General features: G+C 41.7%; 1 protein-coding gene across 3 annotated transcripts in view; it reads right to left on the bottom strand.

The window, feature by feature from the left end:
- LOC131764413 (cytidine monophosphate-N-acetylneuraminic acid hydroxylase) overlaps positions 1–27,256 on the bottom strand; it is a 285,608-nt gene that overhangs the window by 90,860 nt on the left and 167,492 nt on the right. The gene's annotated exons all lie outside the window — the stretch shown is intronic.

The raw sequence follows: 27,256 nt of genomic DNA, 5'->3' as shown, positions 1-27,256 counted from the left end.
AAAAAAAAAAAAAGAATCCACCTGCCAATGCAGGGGACACGAGTTCGAGCCCTGGTCCAGGAAGATTCCACATGCCGCAGAGCAGCTAAGCCCGTGTGCCACAACTACTGAGGCTGTGCTCTAGAGCCCATGAGCCACAACTACCGAGCCCACGTGCCACAACTACTGAAGCCCGCGCATCTAGAGTCCGTACTCCACAACAAGAGAAGCCACCTCAGTGAGAAGCCCGCGCACTGCAACGAAGAATAGCCCCCGCTTGCCACAGCTAGAGAAAGCCCGCGTGCAGCAATAAAGACCCAAAGCAGCCAAGAATAAATAAAACAAAATAAATAAATTTATATATCAAAAACAAACACTGTTGCCTTGTTGTCAACATTGGTAGACTCGTCAACCTGGATTGCGTACCACGGTGGCTCATGAATTCTCACTAACAATTGTGCCTCAATATCCTCTGCTATTTCATCAACTCATTTAGTTATGGTACTAGCCGATAGAGGAACACGTGCCACCTTTTGAACTGCAGCCTCTCCTAAAAGTTCATGACAAATGTCCTTAGCAGCAGGCAGGATCAACTCTTCACCAATAGTAAAGGGCTTCTTAGCTTTAGCAATGCCATTAGCCACTAAGTATGATGCTCTCAGTGCAAACACATTTGATGAAGTGGTGGCCTTCAGTAATTGCTTCTGTTCTTTGTGTTCATGTCTTTTCCTTTTGAAAAACTCCAAAGGCTTGACTTTTAATGCAGGCTGCTTGGCCTCCACGTGGCAAAGCAGTTTTGAAGGTTTCATGGCTTCATTGTGTAGCCGGTCGCTACCTACTATACAAAGCGGGACTGGAGAATGTGATCACCTGTTGCAATGAACCTGTAATTTAAGTAGGACTCTTGGTATTTTCTTTTAAATGCAGCTTTCTTTTTGTGGGCAGTCTTAGAGTCTTCTGCTGTCTCATCATTGGGTCTTTCCCCCTTTTCAAAGAAGCTCTCCAGCAACGTTTGTTTTTTTACTCATTTTGGCTAGGGTTAGCTTGTGGGCTTACCAAAACTGTGACTGAGACAAGTGCAACAGTGCGGGAAAGAGGCGCGGGCGGAAGTGGTAAATGAAATAATGGGCGGGCCAGGTGCAGACTAAAGTAAGTGTCGGATTCTGACTTACGGCCTGCCACCAGATGCAGCTGTACAATTGAAGTACGTCAACTCACTTGTCACTATAAAGCCTGCCACCAGATGCAGCTTAACTGTCACTTGTCGCTCACTGATAGGTTTTTTTTTTTTTTTTTTTTTTTTTTTTTTTTTTTGCGGTATGCGGGCCTCTCACTGCCGTGGCCCCTCCCGTCGCGGAGCACAGGCTCCGGACGCGCAGGCCCAGCGGCCATGGCCCACGGGCCCAGCCGCTCCGCGGCATGTGGGACCCCCCCGGACCAGGGCACGAACCCGCGTCCCCTGCATCGGCAGGCGGACTCTCAACCACTGCGCCACCAGGGAAGCCCACTGATAGGGTTTTGATGTGAGTCTGCAAGCGATTGATTTATTGTGGTGTCTGTGCAGTCAAACATCTCTGCTAACGACAATCTGTATTTGCAGCCGTTCGCCAGCGCCAGCATCACCGCCTCAGCTCCACCTCAGATCATCAGGCATCAGATTCCCGTAAGGAGCGCGCAACCTGGATCCCTCGCTTGCGCAGTTCACAGTAGGGTTCGCGCTCCTCTGAGAATCTAATGTCGCCGCTGATCTGACGGGAGGCGGAGCTCAGGCGGTAATGAGAGCGATGGGGCGTGGCTGTAAGTACAGATGAAGCTCTGCTCACTCGTCCACTGCTCACCTCTTGCTGTGAGGCCCAGTTCCTAACAGGCCACGGGCCGGTACCGGTCTGTGGCCTGGGGGTTGGGGACCCCTGCTATAGATAATCTGATGAAATTTACAAATGACACACACAAAAAAAACTACAAGAAATTCTACAAGCTTCCAGACCATGCCCCTACCCTACCCTACTCCCTCCACCAAAAGACTCCCCCGACTCAAGCACCAGACAAGGGAAAAGAAACCTGCTGACATCCTCTCATTTGTAAACTGAATGCCAGGGAACCACATGGAAGGATATTTACGCAATTTTGAGGAAGAAGTCTACAGCCTATCTGTAATTCAAGCAAGGCTATAAAATAAAGACCTTTTCAGACGTACAAGGACTCAGAATATACACTTTTCAACTGTGCCCTCAGAAAACCAGTTCCACAGTATTCTAGTCGTTGCAGCCTCACACTCCTCTGTAACAGAACGCTCCATCCCCTCCAAAGAAGCCCTCCCGCCTTCTCTGGTAGAAGATTTGTAACGTTCCCACTCTCACCCACACAATACCCTTGGTCTCTAGGCCTCAAATCATTGTCCTAATAAAAACCTCCGATGACCTCTTTTAGCAACTATCCTCTCTCTTTTCTCTCCCCATCTACCAAGTTTTTTGCTTCCCTTCTTCCTCCTCTCAGTTCCCTAACTTTATCCCTCCCCCATGCCATCTGGCTTCTCCCACCAATTCACCGGGACAGATGCCATCAGTAGCCTCCACACTGTGAAGGGTAATGAGCATTTGTCAGACCTTACTTCGTTATTACTTTGACCTCATTGTTACACTCGGTACCGCTGCCTACCTCCTTCTTGAAACTTTCCCACTCTCTAGAAATCTGAAAAGTAAATATATTCTCTCCTGGGTCTCCATCGCTCTGTTTCTGTTTTGTTCTAGCTCTGTTTGTTTTGTTTTTCTCCTTCTTTTCTGCCTGACCTTAAATGTCCCTGTTTCCCAGGCTCCCTTGCTTCACTGATCGTATTACAGAGACTGTCTGCCTCACTCATTTGTTTCCAGAGAGCAAAACCTCCTCAAGTAAAAAGAGGGATCTGCTGGGAGGATCCAGCAGATCTCAAAGAACTCTTCCTCTCATATCAGGATAGGGCAAAACACGTATCCCCCTTCTCTGTGTTTCCATGGCATATGGGAGAAAGGGAGAAGACTAATCTGGATGACTAGACACTAGCATTTACAGGATCAAGTTCAAGAGTGGGCAGGGCCACTAAGGAATGGGCCCAGTGAAGGGGGAAGGCCTGGGGTTCTTTTTTAGGCTACTGGTTGGACTCAGAATCCCCTCTGCAAGCCCAGTCATATCTCCGCAGGCACATAGGAACATGCAAGTTCCCCAAGGGAAATCCAGGATGGAAGATTGAGGACCCCATGTAAGCCTCTGTCCTCAGCCATGTTCTGTAATCTGGCTTTTATCAAAGAAGTCTGCACTGGGATTTATAAAGTACTCTTCTGAGTAATAAAATCATTCTTTCTGCCCATTTGCAAGTGGGTCTTTATGTGTATGCCCCATTTGCTAGAACTTAGGGAACTCTCTCCCTGAATAGAATTAGAGAAACTTGAATTCATTCTAAGACTGTGAGCATTCTAGATTATGAACTCTGAAAGACAAGCAGTACCCTCCTTTTTATTGCCCGTATCTGGCAAGAAGAGCCTAGGCCAGAAGCACACAGTAAATATTTAATAAATATTGGTTCAACGGAGATCCTCAGCATATTCCCTTCTTAGAAGTATTAACTAGTTTACTTCTGTAACCAAATCCATATGTCCTTTTCATCCTGCTTCCATTTTCCCTTCCTACAAATACTGAAAGTCCACTTCCATCTCCTTTTCTCATTCCTGGGAGAATCTGACGTAAATATCAAACATTTTTGAAGGATTTTGAAATTTCAGGAGAACAAATAAATATGGGATAACATTTGCTAATCAATGCTAATGGCGTCCTCTGCCAGTACAAAAGAAACATTCTAATGTAATCGTTTCACTTGAATTAGTTTAACTTCCCTATTTGTAAAACACTAGGATCAACTGGATGGAGAAACATTAGAGGTCAGCTATTTGTTGCTCTGTTCATGGCCTGAGTGCACAGCTGCATCCTAGCTGATGAAAATGGGACTCCAAAGGATCAAGCATTGTTTCTTTTCCTGTGGAGTGTTGTTGGATTGTTCATCTTCTTTTCTGGACCAAGGAGACAGCCAAGAGGGAGGGAGTTCGTTTTTTAATTATTCCTGACCTACACACTATAGGTTGCTCTTTCATCTCCACTTGATTAATTTCATCTGAGGCCTTCTCATCAGGGATAAACCCAAGTTAATTAGCCTCACAACTGGCCAGACAGCTCTGCCTTCCACAGCTGTTGGTCATTTTTTAAATCTATTCTAGAAGCCCACTCTCAAGTGGATCCCCAGTCCTCTAAGTGTCAAGGCATTTAATCTATATCCTTAAGGGAAAACATCTGTGGTCTTCTCTACCACAAATGACCCACAGTTCAGCTAAACACTTACAGGGCACCTTTGGGTGGTGAGCCTCAAACTGAGTGCTGGAGATATAAAATCAAAGAAGGTACAGGAGTTCAGGAGTTCACAGCCTAGCGAAGGAGACAGACATCTAGTCTGAAAATGTCGGCAAAATGTGACAAATGACCAATTCCTCCACCTTGGTTCCAGAATTCATCCTCTAATCCATAGTCTCAGGAAACTTTGGCTTTGTCCCTTTCTCTCCTAATTCTTCCACTCTCCCCTCTACCTGCTACTTCATTTTAGCATTTATAGATATGGAAGCCTCTCCTAGTTTGAAAACTGTAATTCTTAACTCACCAGTATCTCCCAGCAATGATGCTTCCTCTCACTTTCATAGTCAAAGCAGTGAAAAGTAGTAGTCACTCACTGTCTGCCTCTCTTCCTCCTTTCTCTTTCCTTTCCGTTGACCCCTCAAGCCACCCCATATGAATTCTACCCCCTTCATTCCACCAGAAGTATTCTCCCTAAGGCAGCAATATCTTCCACATCATGAAATCTAAACAATATTTTTCAGTCATCCCTTTGCTGGACAGCTCAGCTCCAGTTGACAGCATCCTCCTTTTAGAAGCACCCTCTCATTCTGGTCTTCACAGAACCATTCTTGTCCTCCCTTCCTCCACCAACTTCTTCACAACACCAAACCCTGTCGCCTCCAAGTGAACAGAGTGCCCTGGTCCCAGTGCATATCATTCTCATCCAACCGCAGCAGGAACATCCTAACTCTTCTCTTGCCAACCCGCCTCCAACCCACTTGCTACATTATAGCCAAATGAGCTTTGTAAATGTCAGATTTAATCCTGTCTCTTTTCTTCCTTAAACTCTCTATGATTTCCACCTTCCTTGAGGATGAAGTTCAAAATCCTTAGTATGGCTTATAACACGCATCCTGGTCAGACTTGTGTCTGCCACTACAGCCATGTTTTCCTACCATTCTCTCCTTCCCTCTCCCTACTCTGGCCAGTGTGACCTTATCGTTTTTCACATGTTCCATGGACTTTTTCATTTCAGCTGTTCCTTTTGCTTGAATGTCCTCCCTCCCCATCTTGGCCTGCCTAACTCCAACTCACTACTCAGATTTCCACTTAAATGCCACTTCATCTAGAAATTTCTTATACCACAATTTCAGTTACATCCCCATACAAGATCCCGTAGCATTCAGAACTTTGCATTTCTCTTTCTTAATATCCAGCACGCCCATTATTACTTATTCAATGTCTGTCTTCATCCCTAGACATTGAGCTAAATGAAAGCAGGGGGTCATACTTGCCTTGTTTGTTGCTGTATCCCCAACATCTAGCATGGTGCATATTTTTGAATGAATGAATGGATACACTGAATGCTGTTAAAAATAAAAAAGAGGGACACCTAAGCCTGTCCTCAGAGGGAAAGGAGGGCCAAGCTGCTTCTACACCTATACTACTATAATTTCTAGGGGAAATTCAATCAAAACCAATGCAAGAGTTTATAGAAAGAGCTGGATGTTTGTAAAGGGTGAGAATATTTGTGGAAATCAGCTAAGGAGACTGAATGGGTTTTAAGAGAATCATTGTTATTCTGAAGTTTTATAATATAAAATACAACAGAATCTACAGTGTGACAATATCCAATACCTGTGGCCAGTAGTATGCTTCATATCCTGAGGACATATTTGTTATATTTGATAAACTCAGGGTGCATATCTTGAGCTAAGTAGATGTGTGGCAGCACAGACACAAACAAGAGTTTCTGGGATGAGACATTTGGCGTTAGCTCATTCCATAAATCAACAAAGCCTGGACCTAGAATCAAGGCTTTATACAAAAATTCGATCTAGAGAAAAAGAAATCCACAAAAAATTAAAAAATCATAGATGTTTAGGCCTGCAAGAGACCTTACATTATCCAGCTGAACCCTCCTGCTCTTCTCCCTCCCACTGTTGGATGAGGTTAAGTCACTTTCCTGAAGTTTTGTGCCCAGTTCGTGGCAAATTTGGTCATATAAACCCAGTTTCTGTATCAATGAAACTGAATTCTTTCTGATCCTTGACTCTAATTTTATGGAATTTATAAGCTTTCTCCAAACTATGTCCTGAAAAAGGTTTTCTGGAAATCCTTGCCTTCCTTGAATCTGATCTTGGCTCACCAAACAGCATACCCTGCATAGAGAGACCCTTTAGGTGCTGCTAAATAACACCTTCCCCTCACCACCCACACTTCTGAAAGGCTCAGGAGGTGATAATAGTAGTAACTGAAGGACTCTGAGGAACGCCTTGACATCACGCCATAAAGGAGGACTCAAGGAGTAAGTCCTCTATGGCGTCATACGACTTTGTTCTCATCTGTCCTTTCTGAGTTCTGGGACAATCAGTCTCTTTGCTGTCATAGAATATTTGGAAAACTTCTCGTGTTTTAAAAACTTATTGAAGATGATCTAGCAACTCCACTCATAGGTATGTATCCAAAAGAATTTAACGCAGGGACTCAAACAGATACTTGTATACCAATGTTCTTAGCAGCATTATCCACAACAGCCAGAAGGTGGAAACTACCCAAGAGTCCATCCATAGACGAGTTGATAAACAGAATGTGATATATACACAATGGAATATTATTTAGACATTAAAAAAGGAACGAAATTCTGATACATGCTACCACATGAATACAACTTGCAAATATTATGCTAAGTGAAATAAGTCAGACACAAAAGGACACATATTGTACAATTTCATTTAGATGCAATACTGTGGAACAGAGTTACCAAGGGCAGGAGGGAGGGAGTTATTTCTTTTTTTTTTTTTTTTTTTGCTCTACACGGGCCTCTCACTGTTGTGGCCTCTCTTGTTGTGGAGCACAGGCTCTGGATGCGCAGGCTCAGCAGCCATGGCTCACGGGCCCAGCCGCTCCGCGGCATGTGGGATCCTCCTAGACTGGGGCATGAACCCATGTCCCCTGCATCGGCAGGTGGACTCCCAACCACTGCACCACCAGGGAAGCCCGGGAGTTATTTCTTAATGGGTACATAGTTTCTGTTTGAGATGATGAAAAAGGTATTGCTTAATGAGTACATAGTTTCTGTTTGGGCTGATGAAAATGTTCTGGAATAGTGGTGATTGTTTCACAACCTTGTAAATGTACTTAATGCCACTGAGTATACACTTAAAAATGGTGAAGATTGTGAATTTTATGTTTTATATATATTTTACTACAATACAAAAAAAAAAATTACTCAACAGCTCTCGGTTCCAGCCAAGATGGAATCCTAAAACATGTTCAAGCAACCAAAGGAAGGTACAAAAAGAGAAACCAAGGAACAAGAAACAGAGGAAACAAACAAAATAAAAAATAAAATGCAAGATATAAGCTCTAACATATCAACAATTACCTTAGGGACTTCCCTGGCGAGCCAGTGGTTGAGGCTTCGTGCTTCCACTGAGGGGGGCACGGGTTTGATCTCTGGTTGGGGAACTAAGATCCCACATGCCATGCGGGCAGTGTGGCCAAAACAAACAAACAACAAACAAAAAATTACCTTAAATATAAGTAGTCTAAATACAGTAATTACAAGACAGAAATTTGCAAAGAGAATGAAAAGCCATGACCCAACAATATGCTGTCTGTAAGAAATTCATTTCAGATATGACACAGAAAGATAGAAAGTAAAAGGATAGGAAAAGATATACTATACGTTAAACAAAAAGAGCAAGATTTGACTATATTAATGTTGATGTAATCAGTAATCATTAATTTTGAGCCACACTTTATTTTTTTTTTTTTTTTTTTTTTTCTTTTTTTTTTTTCTTTTTTTTTTTTTTTTAACATCTTTATTGGAGTATAATTGTTTTACAATAGTGTGTTAGTTTTCCCTCTACAACAAACTAAATCAGTTATACATACACACATGCTCCCACATCTCCTCCCTCTTGCATCACCCTCCCTATCCCACCCCCCCAGGCGGTCACACAGCACAGAGGTGATCTCCCTGTGCTATGCAGCAGCTTCCCACCAGCTATCTAATTTACATTTGATAGTGTATATATGTCCCTGCCACTCCCCCACTTCGTCACAGCCCACCCCTCCCCCTCCCCATATCCTCAAGTCCATGCTCGAGTGAGTCTGTGTTTTATTCCCGTCCTACCACTAACCTCTTCATGACATTTTTTTCCCTTAGAGTCCATATATATGTGTTAGCATACGGTATTTGTTTTTCTCCTTCTGACTTACTTCACTCTGTATGACAGACTCCAGGTCCATCCACCTCATTATAAATAACTCAGTTTCATTTCTTTTTATGGCTGAGTAATATTCCATTGTATATATGTGCCACATCTTCTTTATCCATTCATCTGTTGATGGACACTTAGGTTGCTTCCATGTCCTGGCTATTGTAAATAGAGCTGCAATGAACATTTTGGTACATGAGTCTTTCTGAATTATAGTTTTCTCAGGGTATATTCCCAGTAGTGGGATTGCTGGGTCGTATGGTAGTTCTATTTGTAGTTTTTTAAGGAACCTCCATACTGTTCTCCATAGCGGCTGTATCAATTTACATTCCCACCAGCAGTGCAAGAGGGTTCCCTTTTCTCCACACCCTCTCCAGCATTTATTGTTTCTAGAGTTTTTGATGATGGCCAATCTGACCGGTGTGAGATGATATCTCATTGTAGTTTTGATTTGCATTTCTCTAATGATTAATGAGGTTGAGCATTCTTTCATGTGTTTGTTAGCAATCTGTATATCTTCTTTGGAGAAATGTCTATTTAGTTCTTCTGCCCATTTTTGGATTGGGTTGTTTGTTTTTTTGTTATTGAGCTGCATGAGTTGCTTATAAATTTTGGAAATTAATCCTTTGTCAGTTGCTTCATTTGCAAATATTTTCTCCCATTCTGAGGGTTGTCTTTTGGTCTTGTTTATGGTATCCTTTGCTGTGCAAAAGCTTTTAAGTTTCATTAGGTCCCATTTGTTTATTTGTGTTTTTATTTCCATTTCTCTAGGAGATGGGTCAAAAAGGATCTTGCTGTGATTTATGTCGTATAGTGTTCTGCCTATGTTTTCCTCTAAGAGTTTGATAGTGTCTGGCCTTACATTTAGGTCTTTAACCCATTTTGAGTTTATTTTTGTGTGTGGTGTTAGGGATTGTTCTAATTTCATACTTTTACATGTAGCTGTCCAGTTTTCCCAGCACCACTTATTGAAGAGGCTGTCTTTTCTCCACTGTGTATCCTTCCCTCCTTTATCAAAGATAAGGTGACCATATGTGTGTGGGTTTATCTCTGGGCTCTCTATCCTGTTCCATTGATCTATATTTCTGTTTTTGTGCCAGTACCATATTGTCTTGATTACTGTAGCCTTGTAGTAGAGTCTGAAGTCAGGGAGCCTAATTCCTCCAGCTCCATTTCTCGTTCTCAAGATTGCTTTGGCTATTCGGGGTCTTTTGTGTTTCCATACAAATTGTGAAATTTTTTGTTCTAGTTCTGTAAAAAATGCCAGTGGTAATTTGATAGGGATTGCATTGAATCGGTAGATTGCTTTGGGTAGTATAGTCATTTTCACAATGTTGATTCTTCCAATCCAAGAACATGGTATATTTCTCCACCTATTTGTATCATCTTTAATTTCTTTCATCAGTGTCTTATAGTTTTCTGCATACAAGTCTTTTGTCTCCTTAGGTAGGTTTATTCCTAGATATTTTATTCTTTTTGTTGCAATGGTAAATGGGAGCGTTTTCTTAATTTCACTCTCAGATTTTTCATCATTAGTGTATAAGAATGCCAGAGATTTCTGTGCATTAATTTTGTATCCTGCAACTTTACCAAATTCATTGATTAGCTCTAGTAGTTTTCTGGTAGCATCCTTAGGATTCTCTATGTATAGTATCATGTCATCTGCAAACAGTGACAGCTTTACTTCTTCTTTTCCTATTTGGATTCCTTTTATTTCTTTTTCTTCTCTGATTGCTGTGGCTAGAACTTCCAAAACTATGTTGAATAAGAGTGGTGAGAGTGGGCAACCTTGTCTTGTTCCTGATCTTAGTGGAAATGGTTTCAGTTTTTCACCATTGAGAACGATGCTAGCTGTGGGTTTGTCATATATGGCCTTTATTATGTTGAGGAAAGTTCCCTCTATGCCCACTTTCTGCAAGGTTTTTATCATAAATGAGTGTTGAATTTTGTCAAAAGCTTTCTCTGCATCTATTGAGATGATCATATGGTTTTTCTCCTTCAGTTTGTTGATATGGTGTATCACATTGATTGATTTGCGTATATTGAAGAATCCTTGCATTCCTGGGATAAACCCCACTTGATCATGGTGTATGATCCTTTTGATGTGCTGTTGGATTCTGTTTGCTAATATTTTGTTGAGGATTTTTGCATCTATGTTCATCAGTGATATTGGCCTGTAGTTTTCTTTCTTTGTGACGTCTTTGTCTGGTTTTGGTATCAGGGTGATGTTGGCCTCATAGAATGAGTTTGGGAGTGTTCCTCCCTCTGCTATCTGTTGGAAGAGTTTGAGAAGGATAGGTGTTAGCTCTTCTCTAAATGTTTGATAGAATTCGCCTGTGAAGCCATCTGGTCCTGGACTTTTGTTTGCTGGAAGATTTTTAATCACAGTTTCAATTTCAGTGCTTGTGATTGGTCTGTTCATATTTTCTATTTCTTCCTGGTTCAGTCTCGGCAGGTTGTGCATTTCTAAGAATTTGTCCATTTCTTCCAGGTTGTCCATTTTATTGGCATACAGTTGCTTGTAGTAATCTCTAATAATCTTTTGTATTTCTGCAGTGTCAGTTGTTATATCTCCTTTTTCATTTCTAATTCTATTGATTTGAGTCTTCTCCCTTTTATTCTTGATGAGTCTGGCTAATGGTTTATCAATTTTATTTATCTTCTCAAAGAACCAGCTTTTAGTTTTATTGATCTTTGCTATTGTTTCCTTCACTTCTTTTTCATTTATTTCTGATCTGATCTTTATGATTTCTTTCCTTCTGCTAAATTTGGGGGTTTTTTGTTCTTCTTTCTCTAATTGCTTTAAGTGCAAAGTTAGGTTGTTTATTCGAGATGTTTCCTGTTTCTTAAGGTATGATTGTATTGCTATAAACTTGCCTCTTAGAACTGCTTTTGCTGTATCCCATAGGTTTTGGGTCGTTGTGTCTCCATTGTCATTTGTTTCTAAGTATTTTTTGATTTCCTCTTTGATTTCTTCAGTGATCACTTCGTTATTAAGTAGTGTATTGTTTAGCCTCCATGTGTTTGTATTTTTTACAGATCTTTTCCTATAATTGATATTTAGTCTCATAGCGTTGTGGTCGGAAAAGATACTTGATACGATTTCAATTTTCTTAAATTTGCCAAGGCTAGATTTGTGACCCAATATATGATCAATCCTGGAGAATGTTCCATGAGCACTTGAGAAAAATGTGTATTCTGTTGTTTTTGGATGGAATGTCCTATAAATATCAATTAAGTCCATCTTGTGTAATGTATCATTTTGAGCCACACTTTAAATATTCAACTTGTGAGAAAATAGTTAAAACTTAAGGCTAAATGGATTCATATGCTTATTTTCCAAACAAGCCAACATCAGTAAAGCACATTACTTTATTCAGTTTCCCTCTTTATAAAGCACCAGTGTCCTCTTCCTGCGATGCATCAAAACTGAAACATGCTCAGATGAGGACAGACACACCTTCTCTTCCTCTGTTGTGACACTTGGCTCCTGTGAAGTCGAATGCTGCCATACTGAGCTCTACTAGCTACACACACCCTGTACGGACAGCAGCAGTTCAATCCAGGATTGACTAAATCATCGTGTATGCTGGGGAATGGAGCAAGGTAGTGCCTTAAAAGAGAGTGATGATACGGAACTGCCCTGCTGTCTGTGAGATTGAAGTTAAGGTGTGGAAACAAATCATGCTTTTTAAGTTGCAGAATTGTAACCCCAAGAATCAGAAGTTTGCAGCTAGTTCTTTGGGCTCCACTTCTCTTTCTGTTCAAGTTCAAGACCAGAGTTTCTTGAACTGACACACTGATCTGATGCACAGGGCCAGGAACTATCTAACACATGAACAGAAGAGCAGTGTTTCTCGGGCCTGGGAACTTCCTCCCCCTCCGCCTTTATGCTGTGAAGACTGTGGCTCTGGGTGTTATCTTCTTTCCTTCTGAGCCCCGTTCCATTTCTAGTTTCCAAACTACGAACAACTGAATTTCCTATGTAAACGTGGAGAGGCAGGATTTTTAGTTTAAAAGGGGTAGATGTTGTATACAGGTAAATATAATTTCCAGGATCAGAAATTAAATGTAAAGCTGTGAGAGAAACAAAAAAACACCTGATGCATACATTCTGCCAGCACTAAATTCAATGAAGAATATATGACATCGACTAATACTTAAAGAGTACCACCTGCAAGAAATATGGCTATCCTGTTCAAATGGTCAGGCCTTGTGTCCAGATTTGACATCTAGAGGTCATCACCTACAATGCAGTAAAGGCGTTTCTAGCCACTCATCTTCCTGGTGACCCTCCTAAGTACTGAGGAAGCATTAAGAGGAATATATCAACTTTGTGTATAGTCAGCTTTAGGATCAGCAATTTTGAAGGTCATAATAAATATAAGGGAAATCATTTTCCTTAAGACATTTACTTCCAGGGCACCTACAATAAATGAAAGATATATGATTAAATAATTACTGGAACTAGACTCTAGTTTAGGGAGATACATGTGTGATCCCCCTATATCATTCCAGCAGTTCCAATCTTATATTACATTTTTTCTGGTGGGAAACATTTGACCAAGTATCCTCCAGTTTGGAAATTAAAAGAATGAGTTGCTAGGAAGTAGATTGCATTTCCAAAGATGGCAGCACCTTCCCACGAGGCTGTTCTTACAACGTGACAGGCATTCCTCTCACTGAGATCTGTGTTCCCTCCCCTTGTACCTGGGTGGGAGATCGCGATGTCTCCAAACAGTGGAGCATATGACAGATGTGATGCCTCGTGGCTTCTGAAGCTGTGTCTAAAATCATACAGCTTCCACCCGGCCCTCTCTCTTTGGGACCTGTCCTTGGATGCCACCATGTTATAAGGAAGCCTGGGCCCGTGCGTAGGTGTCCAGCAACTCCAGGCATGTGAGGGAGTGAGATTTCTGATGACTCCATCGCCAGCCCCTCGAGTCTTCCAGCTGAGGCTCCAGACAGCACGTAGCAGAAACAAGCTGTCCCTGTGGCGGTGCCCTGACTGAAAATGCCTGACCCACAGGCTCTGTAAGCCTAATAAATACTGGGGGCAAAAGTACTGACGTGATACTTAAATTTAGTTTCTATTAGTATAAAAGGAAAACATCACAGGTCTTGTCGGGCTAGAGGGCCACAGAGACACAGCAGTGGCTCCACGAAGTATAGTTATAGAGTCTGTTAGAGAAAACGTACACAGAAGAAACAGAGCACATGCAGTCCCCCAACTCTCATTTCCCCATAGCCTGGGCCAGGCAGAGATACTCTGTACCCACCACGGGCAACGTGCAGCCGAGAAGGGCCAGCCTCTGACAGTAGTCTGGATTCACAAGAGAAAGGACATGATCTCACAGCAAAGATGTTGCCACGTTACACATTTATGTTGTTGCAAAGGTATGTTGGCCTATGGAATACTTAGGTTCTCCAGGTCCTGGGAAATGAATAACAGGATTTTTAGGTACAGCAAGAAGAGTAGGGAGAATGCGTATTGAGGGCCTGGGTCTATAGTGAAGGTCAAAGTCTGCATATGGAAGGCCCTGGAACTATCCTGAAGTGCCTCTGTATACCCAGAATGCTAGCATCAGCCAAAAGCCTCGCTGCCCCTTTACAGACTGGCTCCGGCCAGCTCAGCCTGGGAGAAGGAGATAGGTACTCAGGCCATCCAGGTTTGTCTCCCAACAGATACAAAGAGAAGAAAGTGAAAACCTCCCCTAACCTTCTCCTCTGCCCTCCTCCCATCAATTAAAACAAGATTGAGTTATCTTTCACCCTTCAGTCTGACAGAATTTTAAAGGTGAATATTATTCAGTGTTGGTGAGCACATGGGGAAAGGTGTATGTTCATGATGCTCAAAACAGTATAAATTGGTAGCTTTAGGGGGAAATTTGACAGTATCTAGCAAATTTTAAATGTGAGTAGCCTTTGACTCAGCAATTCTACTTCTAGTATAAGTTTGTTTTTTTTTTAAGAAGTACTTTAGCACTTGTACAAAAACATGTCTGTTGCAACAAGATATCCGAAATACCAATAGAGGAGTGAGGAAATAAATTACGGCACAACCTTCTGTGGATATAGCAGTTAAAAATGAAGTAGATTTATAGAAACCAGCATAAATAGGGCTCTACAACACATATTGTTCATTCATACTTTTTGATTTGGAGTGTGCCAAAAATTCTACTTATAATTACTTTGCTTTAAAATTAATATCCGCTTTACTAATGCTACAAAATTGCTACACTGTTGCTGGGAGTGATATGTATTTGCTCACCAGCAGGTGAAGCCCGGAACATATTGATTACATTTGAATTTCCAGAAACTCTTTCAATCTAGTACATGACAGTTACTCAAGAACTGTTTCATCAGTGAATGAAATGGTCAGGCCAACAGTGCCAAGGTTCCTTCCAGTTCCAGTTCTTTGATTCTACCTGGAGAAAAACCGTTCTTATTAATAAAATGGTCATGATAATACCTCCCTCAAAGAGCTGCCATGATGATAAACAAGATATGCAAAATTCGGTTCTAAGTTATAATGTGCTGTACAAATTCCAGGAGCTATTTTGTGGTTGGTCTTCACTGGATAAAAACGACTTCTCTGCCAAGTTCAGAGTCACTCTGGGAAGTTTCAGGGAGCCTTATTTCAATGTTTATGTGAGAAGAGGGGAGAAGCAGGAAGGGGCAGGAGGAAGGGTCAAACATTAAAAACACTGCCATAGTTGAAGATGAAGAGGAGGCTGATGGCAAGTGCCGCGTTTGAAGGCTAGCGTGTTAAAAAAAAAAGTGACAGTAATAGTCAGGAAAAGCTTTATACTTGTATTAAGCTTTAAGCATGCACTACATTTAATCCTCACAACCAGGAAACTCTTGAAGTTGGGAGGGGCCCCCAGAGACTTTACATGTTAGTTCCCTCACCAGACTGTCATTCCTTAATTATGCTTGAAGGGAAACTAGATTGCAGGCTTTTCAAAATTATGGGAGCGGAGGGAGTCTACAAACTTGGTTCTGAGTTTCCTAGGACTGCCATGACCAAGGATGACAAACTGGGTGGCTTAGAATAACTGAAATGTATCCTCTCACAGTTCTAGAGGCCAGAAGTCTGCAATCAAGGTGTCAGCAGGGTTGGTTCCTTCTGGCGGCTGCAAAGGGCCCTGCCTTTACGTCCATGCCTCTCTTTTAGCTTCGGTGCTGGCAATCCTTGACAGTCCCTGGCTCGGGCTTCCCTGGTGGCGCAGTGGTTGAGAGCCCGCCTGCCGATGCAGGGGACACGGGTTCGTGCCCCGGTCCGGGAGGATCCCACGTGCCGCGGAGCGGCTGGGCCCGTGAGCCATGGCCGCTGAGCCTGCGCGTCCAGAGCCTGTGCTCCGCAACGGGAGAGGCCACAACAGTGAGAGGCCCGCGTACCGCAAAAAAAAAAAAAAAAAAAAAGAAAGAGACAGTCCCTGGCTCATAGATCGTCACTTCAGTCTCTGCCTCCATCTTTAATCACCTTCTTATCTCTGTTTCTCCCCTTCCTCTCTGTGTGTTTTTCTGTTCTTATAAAGACACTTGCCATTTAGGGTCAGGTCTAAGTGGATAATCCAGGATGATCTCATCTTAAAAGTCTTAATTGTATCTACAAAAACCCTTTTTCCAAATAAAGTCATATTCAGAGGTTCTGACTAGACACATTTTTGGAGGCTGGGGGAACCAATCAACTCACCACCATGTGTTTGTGTGGTTTTACTTTTGAAAGAAGGCTACTAGAATAGAAATATAATCTAAAGGGAAGTAAAAGCTAAAAATAAAAAAGCCGAGTTTCCCAGGCAGTTTCTAATAGACAGATGTAAATGGTCTGTGGTATCCTCTTCAAAACTTTGTGGTGTCCTCTTTTTAAACTGGCCCATGCTAAAAATGTTACTAAAACAGTTATCACGGGGCTTCCCTGGTGGCGCAGTGGTTGAGAATCTGCCTGCTAATGCAGGAGACACGGGTTCGAGCCCTGGTCTGGGAGGATCCCACATGCCGCGGAGCAACTGGGCCCGTGAGCCACAACTACTGAGCCTGTGCTCCGGAACAAGAGAGGCCGCGAAGGAGAGAGGCCCGCGCACCGCGATGAAGAGTGGCCCCCGCTTGGCACAATTAGAGAAAGCCCTCGCACAGAAACAAAGACCCAACACAGCAAAAATAAATAAATTAATTAATAAACTCCTACCCCCAACATCTTTAAAAAAAAAAAAAAAACCAGTTATCACATACTAAGGCCTTTCACCCTTCCAACTTCTCTTTATGGAATTCAGTTAAAGAAAACAAATTTTCTCATTTATAGTGTACTGAGACATTAAATTACTTGACAGGGGAAAAAGCATAAGTCAGCCACCTAATAGAGTTTGATGTGCCAGCTACCAAATTTAGATTCTGTTTCCATTAAGGTGGTGAGCTAAATACTTGAATGGATCCTCTTGTTGAAAACAACAAAAAACAGACAAAAATCTTAAAAGAGTCAATAAGCTGTCACAGAAGAAGTTAGGACTTCTCCAATCAAGGATTAAGTGAAGGCACAGAAATCTGTAGGGATATTGAGGGAGCACTATAGCCAGGTATTTACCAAACAAAGGGGAAAGGGGAAGTGAAGACTGAGTTTTGAAGTCATAGCCTCAAAAGGACTCCAAAGACACCGTCCAGAGCCTGCCCGACCTGAGGAATCTAACAGATCTTCTCATCAAAAGTCAGCATCAGGGTGGGTTAAACCATCAGTTTAGAAGGGGAAAAAAACCAAAAAACAGAACTTGGCCTTCATGAATGGTTTCAGCCTGAATTCACACTACCTGGGAGAAATAGAGAAAGATTTAATTTTCAGTGCACTTAGACTATTCGTCCCCATAAACCTGGAAGAAGCAAATGAAGACCCTCTCTGGAGGACAATCCAGATGAAGACGATTTCTGCAGGTAAAATTCTAAAGCATCAAGGATCTTGTAGTACAAAATAACTAAACAGCCAAAGCACCATAAGCCAAAACAACAGCATAAAAAGTCCATAAAATTATCATGAATTCAATTCTATGAACTGCGGCCTGAAATATGTCTGTTTCCATACTTATACATATATCACGTATGCATAAAAGAAGTATAAGGCAAATTCTAACCAAGAGAACACTGACAGGGCCAAACTGACAATAGAGAAAGAATATTTCAAGCAATAAACATCGCCAGAGATAGGCATTTCATAAAGATAAAGGTTCAGTTCACCAGAAACCTTAATCATTTTAAATTTGCATGGACTCATAACAGCCTCAAGATATATTAACAAACTATAAGGAGTAAAAAGCAAGTTCAAAATCATAGTAGATTTGTAAATGCTTCCTCAGTAACTGATAGCATAAGCCGATTAAAAATGTATTTTAGCAATTAGGAGTGCGCAAGCGCAGCAGGAAGTGCGTGGAGTGGAGGGCGGAGGGCGCGGCTCACCAGCAGCGAATAAGGCCTTCTCACCTGTGGGAACTAAGGAAGGGTAGTCAGGAGGCGAGTGGCCTGATCGGATGCACCCCCGGAGAAGCAGGCACAGCAGGAGTATGGCTGCACACGGAGGGGCGGGAGGGAGAGGCACCAGTCAAGGGAATATAAAATAGGCTCCACCAGAGGTGCCTGGCTGGGAACCGTGTGGGGTCAGGAGGTACCTCCTGGGCACAGCCCAGGCGTCAGCACAGGGAACTAGGGAACGGTTCCTCCCCGTCCCGTTACATCGGGAAAGGCTCCTCCCCACCGCGTCACAGATTATTGATGGCTCAAGGACATCTGAGAACCCGCCCAGCACTCTCCACCGAGGCGAAACCTCCCCAGTGCCTCCTGCGCCCCTGCGCGCAGGGCGGGCGCTCGGCTCCATGAGCCCCGCACCGAGGCTCCCTGCCCCCCACTCTCCCTCCACCAGGACGCTCGCGGCAGATCCCGCGTGGTGTTTCTTTTCCCTCAAGAGAAAGCAATAACTTAGCTCAGGCAGTGACTTCAGGAAGAATTTTATCCTAATGATGGTATCTGTGCAGTCTCCAGACTCACTAGAGCCATCATCAGAAAAGTGTTAGCCCCACAAAGGCACAAATACATGTTGGGATACGTCAGAGGGGAAAAAATTAGTAAGGATGAAGAGGGTTTGAATAACACAATTAATAAACTTGACATAATGGATATAATATATATATTATACACATGGCGGATGAGCACATGAAAAAGTGGTCAGCATCATTAGTTATCAGAGAAATGTAAATTAAAACCCAAAATGAATAGGAAACAAAAGTATCAAGAATGACTCATGTATTTCCACTTCTGGCCAAGATGGCGTAGTAGGGACCAGATTTACCCTCTTGTTTGAAACAACCAAATATACATATATATATATTTATTTATTTATTTATTTATTTATTTATTTATTTATTTATTCTCTGTATTATATGTAACATATATACTACCTCAATATCATATATAACATTGTATAATACATTAAATAGTATATATATAGTATCATATGCAATGCCTTTGTTCATATATAATGCCTCTATATGATATATAGCATATATGATATGCTATATATTTATAATATATAATTTTATATATTGCCTCTATATGATATATATAACATATATCATATATAACATACCACTTAACAACTACAGAATATACATTATTTTCCTGCACATATGTAACAGTTATCCAGTTACCATAGCTGATCATACACATGTTGAATCTCAACTAATTTCAAAGAGATAATATCATATAGAGATACAATATTGCATACATTATGATGCAACTAAGCTCAGAATCAAAACCAAAACAACTAATAAAATTTACTGTTGTAAATAAAGAAACAGATATTTATGTGGTATATTGGTCATAAATAAATCATAATAGATGAGAAAATATTTAGAACTAGGTACTAATGAAAATATACATAACAAACCCAGGGGATTCACTGAAGCAATATTTAGAGGTAAATGCTGACACTAGAAAAGAAACTGAAATTTAATGAGCTAAATATTAATTCCAAGAAGTTAGAAAAAGAACTGCAAAATAAACAGAAAAAAAGAAAGAAAATACAGAGCAGTGTTTAATAAAATAGAAAATTGACATACAATGGAGATAACCTATTCAAAATAAACTATTCAAGCTGGGATGAAGTGAGAGAGTAAGATTGACATATATACACTACTATATGTAAAATGGATGGCTAGTGGGAAGCTGCTACATAGCACAGGGAGATCAGCTCGATACTTTGTGACGAACTAGAGGGGTGGGATAGGGAGGATGGGAGGGCTCCAGAGGGAGGGGATATAGGGATATATGTATACTTATAGCTGATTCACTTTGTTGTACAACAGAAACTAACATAACATTGTAAAGCAATTATACTCCAATAAAGATATATATATATATATAAAATAATCTATTCAATAATTAGTTCTTTGAAAAGGTCAAAACAAAAATGAAAAATATCTAGCAATATTATTGGTCAGAAAAAAAAAGGAAGAAGACATAAATCACCATTATAGGGAAGAAAGAAGAGGATATACTATAGATGCTGTAGACATTAAAAAGATAACATAATGTATAAATCTTTGTACCAATAAATATATAGATGCAATGGATAAAATCCTAGACCAATATTAAATCCAGTATTTCATTAAAACTTAATTATATAATATATAAATTAAAACCCTGCATAAGTAGTAACACTAAAATATCAGGGGGGGCTTCCCTGGTGGCGCAGTGGTTGAGAGTCCGCCTGCCGATGCAGGAGACACGGGTTCGTGCCCTGGTCCGGGAGGATCCCACGTGCCGCGGAGCAGCTAAGCCCGTGAGCCACGGCCGCTAGGCCTGCGCGTCCGGAGCCTGTGCTCCGCAACGGGAGAGGCCACAACAGTGAGAGGCCCGCGTACCGCAAAAAAAAAAAAAAAAAAAAAAAATAAAATATCAGGGGTAGGAAGACTCAGTTGTTAAAATATCAGTTCTCCAAACTGATCTGTCGATGTAATAGGTTCAGTGCATTTCTAATCATAATCCAAGGGCTTTTTTTGTAGAAATTTACAAGTTTATTCTAAGATGTATATGGAAATACAAACAACCTAAATAGCCACGACAATCTTGAAAAAGAAGAATAAAGTTGGAGGACTTATACTATCTGACTTCAAAACTTATTGTAAAGCTCCAGAATCAAGACTGTGGTACTAGTAAAGGACTGAAAAATTAGGTTGATGGAACACAATACAAATTGTTTGTTACTTTTTAACAAATGGTACTGGAACAGCTGAGTGCTCATATGGAGGAAAAAAATTAACCTTTATCCCTACCTCACACCATATACAAAAATTAATGTGAGATAAAACATAGACCTAAATTTAAACACTAAACTATGAAGCTTTTAGAAGAAAGCCCAGAAAATAACTTCAGGACTTGGAGGCACACAAAGATTTCTTAGAAATGGTACAGAAAGCATAACCATATAAAAAAAGGAATTAACAAATTAGACTTCATCAAAAATTTTAAAACTTCTGCATAACAGAAGACATAGGCAAGCTACAGACTGGGAGAAAATGTTTGTAAAACACATATCTGCTGAAAAACTCATGTCCATGATATACAACTCAAGAATCCCTACAACTCAAGTAAAAAAAAAAAGGAACCCAATTTAAAAAAAAAAAAAAAAAGGCAAAAGATTTGAAGAGACATATCAACAAAAAAGATAAACCAAAGGCCAATAAGCACATGAAACAGTGCCCAACATCACAAGTCATCAGAGAAATGTAAATTGAAACCAAAAATAGTAGAAAAAAAAAGCATCAAGAATGACTCATACATTTCCACTTCTGGAAGATGAAGTAAATAAGAACCATATTTACCCTCTTGTTTGAAACAACCAAAAAAAAATAGATAAAATATATGAAGGAACAGTTCTCAAAACAAATCAGATAATAAAGAATGGTGACCTTCAAGAAACAAACAGATAAGGTAAGCCAAATGATTGCCCCAGCTTATTGTTCAGAGAATTTTCAGGTCACAGAGAAGGAAAGGGACACCTTTCCAAAAGTCTCCCTGAGATGAGGAAACACCTGAGGGTCTGGAGAGTTTGGGGCAGTTAGGGTTTGTGGGGCAGAGCACGAAAGACAAGAGCTCTACACCAAGAGAGAACTTTGAGGTCTGCAGAGGGCCGCTCACGTATTCAGCTGAGTACCAATGAGTGTGTGTGTGTGTGTGTGTGTGTGTGTGTGTGAGAAAGGGCTAAGGCCAGGGAAAGAACCACAGAACCACTGAAATGATTTCAGGAAACAATAACAGAGCCCTGGGTATGGTGTGAATCTGTGAATCTGACAAGTCATGTGGGGTGTTCTTGTTTGTTTGTGTTTTTGTTTGGCCGCACCACACATGCAGGATCTTAGTTCCCCGACCAGGGATCGAAACTGCGCCCCCTGCAGTGGAAGTGCGAAGTCTTGAAGGCAGCATACAGGACAATCTCTGTATCCCAAACCTTAGCACTTAGAAGATATCCAACAATGTTCATGGGATTGAACCGCTAACTCTCAGCAATGCATTTCAACAGGTCACAATCAACTGTGTACCAAGCACTTGGAGCTGTTAATGTCTCCTGACCCCCGAGCCCCGAGCCCACCCTACTCCACAGACAAAGTGTTACTTAGGAAAAGTTTCTTTTAAGTGTGAACCTCTCTGTACTCTTCAAATGCTCACCACCATTACCACCACTGTCCTCCCTTCCCGCCCCATCAACTCTCCCAACCCCCATCCCAGTCAGCTTCCGGGGTGCTCCTCCTAGCCTGCTATCCCCAAGCCTTGAGACTTTTCCTTACTGCTACTTCCCATCAGTTCTGCTATCTGTCCTAACGTGTGATATACTATGAATAAGGTGTTTTTACCCCTGGCACTCTCCACCTTCCCTTTCCAACAACCTCCCTCTCTTGATATAATGTATTTTGTCCAGTAAGTGAAGTTGCCCAGAGACACAACATCTTAACCCAAGAAGAGCTGCAGGGGTAGAAATTGCTAATTCTCTGGCAGACACAGAGAGGAAGTTTGGAGCAAGAAGGTCCTGACCATGCCCCTTAGACCTCTCTTCTTTTTCCTCTACATAGGGCCTACCACTGAGAAGACTCTAAATTGAATACTCAGCATCTCAGAGAGTATTTCCCAGAGGGGGGGAAACACCCTATGTGTTTGGGGAAGGAAAGATAGGAAGGCGGTGAGAATACAGAAATTTCATTCAGCAAATCCTAATTGATTCTCTCCTACATACCAGGCACTGCTCTAGGTTTTGGGGACGAAGCAATGAACAAATGCTTTTGTTCCCTTTACACTAGCGTCCTCAAAACTTCCCCACCATAGAAATATTTTACCTTGGAACATTTGAGTTTGTATTTTCAAAAAGTTCCGCAGGTTATTTTGGTTTTCAGCCAGTTTGGGGAACCACTATCAAAACAGCAAGTTGAGATGGTCCTTATCAATGAAAAAAGCAGCTCGCGACACCCCCTGCTGTTGATTTTTAGAAAACGGTTTTGTTAAATATCTAGGTGCTACTCTTTCCTCACGTTATACTGGCATCCAGGGCCTGTCTGAGGCAAATGTGAAGTGGGTGACTTTGGCCTTTAATGTCCTCCCAGTTTTCCCCCAAACACCCAGGAGTCTCCTGATCTGTATATGCCCATGGTCTGTGTGATCAGGTGCCACCTGCACCCCTGAGAAAGTACTGCAAGTTCCCAGTGTTTATCAAGCCCCCTCATCACCTGCGCATCAATTCTATTTGAGAATCTAACATGTACTGAGGACCTTTGATAAGCCAGGTGTGTTCTTACTGATTTACACGTCTTTTACCATGGAATTCTAAAACCTACTCTATGTAGTGGGTACGATTATCTTTATAGATGAGAAAAGTGAGACACAGAGAGAGCACACAACATGGCCACTGGTATAAGAGAGAGGTCATTTCTTCCACCTTAACATGACTTTCCATCTCTCTACTGTGCCTCCATCATAATGGTTAAGATCCCAAGGTTTGGAATTGGGAGAGAGAGGGGAGGGATGGGAAGGGACAGGAGGGGAGTTGGGGAGGGGAGAGGAGGTTCTAATCTGCGGCTTCCCCTTTACTTGCTAAATGACCTTCACCTCTTTAAGCCTCAGTTTCCACATCTGCAACAGTGAAATAGTCTACCACGCCTACTCCACAGAGGCTGTGGAGTTAGTGAGCTTATGGATACAAAGCTTCTATGACTGCATTTGCCACACAGTAGCCTTTTAATACGTGATAATCAGTAGCAGCCCCATAACTATCTACACACCTTGCTTTGTTTTTCTTCACTGTTAGTATCAGTATTTGACATTATATTATACATTTGTAATGCTTATCTCTCTGTCCCACTAGTTCATAAGCTCCATATGAGAAGGAATTTTGCTTTGTTCACCTCTATCCACAGGACTTACAATAACACGCGGCTCCTAGTTAGCACACCACAAATATTTATCGAAAAAATGGTTGTTATGGCCCTCATTATCTCTATCTGCCCGTTAAATGCCTGCTATGTGGTTTGTGGCAAATAGAAACAAAAGCATTTACCACCATACTATATTGCCTCCCACCATGGGTAAATTGAATGAATAAATGGCCTCCTGGCTGAGATAACATACTTGAAGACACAGATCACAAAAACAAAGAGAGACCCTTATATAAAGTTATCACAAATTATATTGTGTACTTTCTACCTTGGCTTCTAGGAACAAAAACTGAATGTCACGGGCACTGAAGGAAGAGTTAGCAACATCAGCACATTTTTGGTCTGTCTTTGTCATACTGCGTCCCCAATCCCTGTTGTGTCTGGCCATTTGGCTAAATAAATAGACAGCCTCCGAGTAGGTGGGGAGTCTCTGGCTCTAGTCCTTGGCGTGATTTCCCTTGGCTCTACACTCATTTTCCAAAATCAGTTTATGCTTCATCAATAAGATCTATTTGATTTTATGTATGACTCAGAACTAAATAATCACAAGACTTAAATAATGCATCAGAATTCTACATGTCAAAACATGTGATACTCTTTCATTTCAGTGACACTTGTTGCAAAAATGCTTTCGTTATTTTAAGGAATTGGATATTTGTGATCATCTGAGCTAAGTTATTAGACACAATGGGGAAAAAATATTTTCTTAAAGCTTTACATAACAGCCACCAATGACAGTTTGGTATTTACCTTTCTAAACATTATGAAAAACAGACCTGCTTTGATCTACTCTCTTCCCTTGTCAGATTTGACACTAAATGGCCACTTAAAAATTATAACCACTCTTTTAAAAAATTTTCTACTCCAGGCAATCTAAAACACACGCAAAGTAGACAGAATAATTTGACCTCTCACATACCCATTACCCAGTCCAACAACCAGCAACCCACAGCCAACCCACAGTCCCATCCAAACTCCCATCCTCTCCCTGTATCCAGTATTTTTTTAAAACAAATCCCTTATATCCATATGTGTTTACATATGAATCTCTAAAAGAAATAACACTTTTAAAACAAAACTATATGCTGGGGCTTCCCTGGTGGCGCAGTGGTTAAGAATCCGCCTGCCAGTGCAGGGGACACTGGTTTGATCCCTGGTCCAGAAGATCCCACATACTGCGGAGCAACTAAGTCCATGCACCACAACTACTGAGCCTGCACTCTAGAGCCCGCATGCCTCAACTACTGACGCCCACGCACCTAGAGCCTGTGCTCCACAACAAGAGAAGCCACCGCAATGAGAAGCCCGCGCACCACAACAAAGAGAAGCCCCCACTCACTGCAACTAGAGAAAGCCCGCGCACAGCAACAAGGACCCAACACAGCCAAAAACAAATAACTGAATAAATTTATCTTTAAAAAAACTATATGCCAACATTACGTCTAAAATATTCCTCAATATTATTAAACACTGAGTGTTCAAATTTCCAATTGTCTCATAACTGTCATTAAAAGGAGTTTTTTAGCATTAAAAAAAATTCAGGATCTAAACAAGCTTTCGTATCATGATTGGTTGATATATCTTTTTTTTTTTTTACATTTTTTTTTGGTGGTACGCGGGTCTCTCACTGTTGTGGCCTCTCCTTTTGCGGAGCACAGGCTCCGGACGCACAGGCTTGGTGGCCATGGCTCATGGGCCCTGCCGCTCTGCGGCATGTGGGATCTTCCTGGACCAGGGCACGAACGTGTGTCCCCTGCATTGGCAGGCGGATTCTCAACCACTGCGCCACCAGGGAAGCCCCATATATATGAAATCTTAAAAAAAAAAAATGGTCATAAAGAACCTAGGGGCAAGACAGGAATAAAGACGCAGACCTACTAGAGAATGGACTTGAGGATACGGTGAGGGGGAAGGGTAAGCTGTGACAAAGTGAGAGAGTGGCATGGACATACATACACTACCAAATGTAAAACAGATAGCTAGTGGGAAGCAGCTGCATAGCACAGGGAGATCAGGTTGGTGCTTTGTGACCACCTAGAGGGGTGGGATAGGGATGGTGGGAGGGAGGGAGATGCAAGAGGGAAGAGATATGGGGATATATGTATATGTATAACTGATTCACTTTGTTATGAAGCAGAAACGAACACACCATTGTAAAGCAATTATACTCCAATAAAGATGTTTAAAGAAAAGCAACCACTTTACAGGCTTAGCCTCTATTTTTAAAGGAGCACTTCTGTGAAAAGATGCAAGTCTTAATTGCCTACTTCAGGTCATCCTCACCTGAGCATTTCAACCTAAAATAATTGTCTAATACAGACAAACATGGGTGAGGCAGGTCCAAGGGCTCCGCAGGGACAGGATGGGGGGGTGGAATGACAGATTGGTTGAGAGATATGAGGCCTTTGGTTGGTGGATGGGGAAGCACATGCATGGAAAGTGCCTGTGAAGTTGCAGATGGGCCCTGGACAGTCTGAAGCCTTTGAATGGGAGGGGTAGGATCTGAAGTACAGGCCTTGGTAGGAAGCTAGTTAAGGCGAGAGGTGGATATGGCTGTTACTGGGGCAGGGAATGGATGTAAAAAAATTGGCCTTTCTTCCTCTGTCTCCATCTCCTTCCACTTCTAACTTCCTGCTGAATTTTGCTCCTGCAAGCCCCATCTTTGCTCTATTTCCCATACTCTCTCTCTATTCCTATTTCCAGGCAATAGCCTCTTTCTCCAAGAACCCTTAATTGGCCAATATTTGGAATACAAGAATGAGAATTTTTGCTTACTAATGGGAAAACCCAATGCTGCCTACCTCCAGCAAATGAGTTATTGTGAGGAAATGGATAAGCTCTGAAAATCAATAAGCAAGCTAAGAGAACCCACCTTGGAAGCTGGCAGGACACTGGGTAGCTCCAGGAGCGAGGAAGTAGGAGCTAATGGATCAGTTTCCCGGCAGGAACGGTCTGGTCCAGGATGTCTGGGATAAACCATTTGTCAGAATCTCAAAAGAGAGCTTGTTTTGCCAACATCATGAGATAAAGTGAGAGGCAGCCCACTGGATTTACTCTCCCATCAAGACTACACATGGGGGACTTCCCTGGTGGTCCAGTGGTTAAGAATCGATCTTGCAATGCAGGGGACATCAGTTCGATCCCTCGTGGGGAACTAAGCCCGTGAGCCACAACGAGAGAGGAGCTTGCGTGTCGCAACTAAGACCCGACACAGCCAATAAATAAATATGTATATTT

The sequence above is a fragment of the Kogia breviceps genome, chromosome 10 (genome assembly GCF_026419965.1).
Source record: "Kogia breviceps isolate mKogBre1 chromosome 10, mKogBre1 haplotype 1, whole genome shotgun sequence".
In the NCBI taxonomy this organism is placed as follows: Eukaryota; Metazoa; Chordata; class Mammalia; order Artiodactyla; family Physeteridae; genus Kogia; species Kogia breviceps.
Note: the sequence above shows the minus strand (reverse complement) of the source record. Positions and strands in the feature narration are given on the sequence as shown.